Below are 4,403 nucleotides of genomic sequence, written 5' to 3'. Positions count from 1 at the left end.
CATCCTAATGACATAAAGAGACAACACAGGTGCATTTCCCTCATATTTAACATTGACTATGAGTTTTCCCACTGGAGCTATTTTCTCACCTGTGTATGTTTTTAACATTACAGGGATAGGCTGCAGCTTTAAGTGAGAAAAATGCTCATTGTAGTGAGGGATATCACTGATAAGGCAGACCCAGTGTCCAGTTCCATTTTAAATGACACCCCCTCTACCTCAGGTGTAAGCCAGATAATTCTCCTATCAGCCTTTTTGGGTGAGAAAAGTTCAATGCAAGCCAAACCCCCTACATTAGAATCTGAATCGGAGTCAGTTTTATTCACTTTGTGCACATTCGTGGTTCTATTCTTGTGTTTTTGAAACTTTTTTCAGGCCACATACATTGTGGGACTTCTTTCCACAGTGAAAACCAGCAGCAGTTTTCTCATGTTTCCTCTCTAACTTGTGTACAGCGCAGTCCACTGTCATTTTATGCTGCAATTCAACTGCGTCTTTAGCAGCAGTATCCATTGAGATAGTGATCTCCATTGCACAAGTTAGAGTCAAGGCTTTTTCTGTTAGAAGCCGCTTCTGTATGCTCTCGTTATGCAACCCGCGGACCAGCCGATCTGTAAGTGAATCTGTCAAATTCAGGCCAAATTCACAATGCTCTGCGAGCCTTCTGAGCTCTGCCATGTAATCCGAGTGTCTTGTTGTCTTATTGATTACGCTTATGGAAGCGAAAATGTTCGGCAATGGCCAGAAGCTTTGGATTCAAATGGTTCTGTAACACATCGACAATTTCATTGAACATCTTTTCTGCTGGTTTTGCCGGTGCTGTTAGACTATGTAACAAGTTGTAGGTTTTAGCCCCCATTAAGCTAAGCACCACAATTTTTTTTCATCTCTGATGCCATTAGCCAAGCAATACTGTTCAAGTCTCTCAATATATGTAGCCCAATCCTCCACCGAGCTGTCAATACTGTCCATTTGTCCAACACATCCAGCCATTTCCAATGAGTTTGTTTGTTCAATTACTTTAAAAAAAGTCTCTTTCATTTCTTGTACTCACGTCCATTTTTGTTAGCGGCTAGTATGATTGCTCATCCCGCTCATTCAATCTTTTTTTTTTTCCTGACGAAAGTCCACTTTTCTCCCCTCCTTGGTGAAACAATACACACTAGGGTTATTTCCTACTATCGTTGCCAATTGTTGTGTTTGTCATTCAAACACTTTTAACACCTTGAATGTTTAACCTTGTGGACACAAGAATCAGGCTTCCGAGTAAGCTCGATACATTTTTACTGTTGAACTTGAGGTAAACGGAGCAATCAATCAACTCAATGCACATCACAACACGTATCAACGTATACATGCGCCAGTAACACAAAGCAGTGCCATACAATTATACAGTACATAACAATATTCCCTTGCTTTCAACCTTGTATGGGTGAACTGAAAGTCATGTGCTGCTCACCAAAGCTTCGATTTTTCAGCAACACTGGAGAATGCTAAGGGTGCCTCCTGGTGGTAAAGTGTAGTGAAACATCTACTGTATTTGAGCACATTTTTGTATTTTTTATGGAGTTTATTGTAAGAAACTGAGATTTTGATGTCAACAACATCTTGTGTACATGCGCGTGTGTGTGTAAAAAACAGATTAATAGCCAAGATGAGCATTAATTTACTAAACAATAAATTAATTTGAAATGATATTGTGAAAGGGTAAATTCAATAACCCAGCTGTTCTTCCAATTAAGACAGTATTGTATATTACAGTGTGATGGTTATTTAATTTTGAACCAGTTTCAATGCAAACTAGTGAAATTCAACATCAAATATCAGCCATTTCATCGTAATTTCTGCTGATGTTTTACACACCAACTGACTATGACAAGAAACAAATAGTGATTACATTTGCAAAGATCTGTGCAGTAGTACATTTGCAGTAGTTTAGTTACATTAGAATTTTCATCGGGCAAATATCTCAAATATCCCAAATATTTCAGTTCAAATCAGTTGTGTTGCATTGTCTTCATTCTATTATAACAGGTTTTTTGTAAAGATCTTCACTAAGGGGAAATGAATGCCTATAATGCACACTCAAGGAATGTTCTGGACTAGTGTTTTCAGCATGTGACCTAATCACTGTTTGAACACAAATATTTTAGAAATCAAGAGACTTTGTGCCAAAAATGTATAAGTCCATTCTAAGAGAAACTGGACAATTTATGGGTGATCAGTGCAGACCTCTACTTCATACCGTAGGTGAATACTATACCTGTGAAACACATTAAGTTAAAGTATTGGTTCCAAGGCAAATGTTTAACAACCTGCCAGTATTATGGGTTTACTATTTATATCCCCATATAATGGCAGTGATAGCAGGATTTCCAAGCATGCCATGTCTACTCCAAATTTTAAGTAAAATGCCATTACTTGATTTTTTCACAGGTTATAGAGTAAACATGGTCAATCCATGAGTATTGTAATAATAACAAAAGCAATGACAATGATACATCCTTTTGCAAATGTAGATTTTTCTGTCCTATTTTGACTCACTGACCCTCAAAAATGACAAAGGAACTTTTTTGCCTTAAGTGGGGATGTTATCATTCTTGTTGGGTTTGGTCATTCCTCAGAAAATAGATATCATATCATATAAAATGGCCTCAGACTGTCAATGGGAAAATGTGTTTCTTAAGTGTAAATACTCAACTAAGTCAAACATACACATTCAAACAGAGGATGAGACAGCATCAGTACACAAGCAGCCTCATCCGACCTGCTGAGGAATGAAGGAACACAAAGACTGTCTTCAAGGAAACATCAGGACTTAGAACAGGGGAAACGGGCAAGCAGTGCATTGGGAGCACCTGTGTGCAGCAGGTCAGACCTGCTAAGCAACTGCGACTGTGATAGGTCCACCCTGTGCAGTCTGTCCCTCTAAGCAGACACCTGTGATTCCTGCACATTACATTTTTTGTGTGGTAATGCAATTACACACAGAAGTCAGATTGCAAGAGCGAAATCTACCAGTTCTGCTGAAATGGTAACTTGTAACCCATTGTATGTTATTATGCTATGTGCCAGAAAGTGATTTTAAAGATAATATCGGGTATCCTGACGTGAATGCCATTGGCTGTCCTTCCTTTAGACACATTATTCTCTTTTTTACACTGTAGTTTACACTGAACATGTCCCTTTAGTGCTCTGCATGTCATCCTGAATAAGGATATTTCTTTTCAAACAATCACATACATGAGTACAAATGTGTAGATAAAATATAAATCAACACATCAATTAAATGCATGAATAAAATAGAAGGTTGGTCTCAGCGGCACACTGTGTTTACTGGCTTTTGTTGCAGCCCAGCTGCATCACTGAAAGCTATTCCTGGACAAGCTCTTCTCAAAAAATGAACCACTCCTTCACCTGAACAGAAGGCTAAGCAGTCTTCACATTAACGCCGGCATTAGCTGAACCGCTGTAGAAAAGCACTTCAAATGTCCTGCATTCATCTCTGAATACTCCCCTCTTACCACCAGAGGGCAGAGTGGTCCCCTGTCATGTCATCGAAGCAGTGCCCCTGAGCTGCCTGTGAACTCGGGTCTAACACTGCAAGCTCTCGTGTCTCTAGGTCATCTACCAGTTCTAGTGTTGGCACAGCCAGAGCTTAGCGAGAAAGAGGTGAAGGTCAAACAGGCCTGCCTCCATGCCACCCTGGATGCCCTGCAGGAAGAAAAAGAAAAGGATGCTATGGCTGAGGCAGAGACATTGGAGGCAGGTTTGATGGAATCAGATCTTGGGCCAGTTAGCAGAGTATCAAATCGTGTCCCATGAGAGAGACAATTCCAATGTACTGCAGACTATGTAAAAGACCAAGCCAGCATCAGTTCTTGTTTCTTGCACATCAGAGAGTAAAAATGAAGACCCAGTCTCACATCCTGCCCCCCATGTCACCAGCCCAATGCAAACAATCCAGGCTACAGATCACTCCCCAGCACACCCCAGGAGTCAGAGCAGAGTAGTATGGTACCATGGCAAGGATTTCACCACCAATTCCCCACTCATCTTCAAGGGACCCTTAGCAGAACTCCTGAACAATGTGATCTTGACCAAGGACCCACCACCAACGAGCTTACCAAACAGCTTTCCTAGAGCCACCTGGTGACCTCAGGTCTGACTACCTCAGATGATAAACCAATGAACTATTACAGTGTTTCTCAAACCTCTCCTGGAGTACCCCTTGTCCTGCATGTTTTACATCTCTCTCTGCTCCAACACAGCTGATTCAAATGATCAGTTTGTTATTAAGCAGCTTCAGGAGTTCATAACGAGTTGATCATTTGAATCAGCTGTGTTGGAGCAGGGAGAGATCTAAAACATGCAGGGCAAGGGGTACTCCAGGAGAGGTTTGA

Source organism: Megalops cyprinoides, chromosome 5 (genome assembly GCF_013368585.1).
Source record: "Megalops cyprinoides isolate fMegCyp1 chromosome 5, fMegCyp1.pri, whole genome shotgun sequence".
NCBI lineage: Eukaryota > Metazoa > Chordata > Actinopteri > Elopiformes > Megalopidae > Megalops > Megalops cyprinoides.
This window is presented reverse-complemented; position numbering follows the sequence as displayed.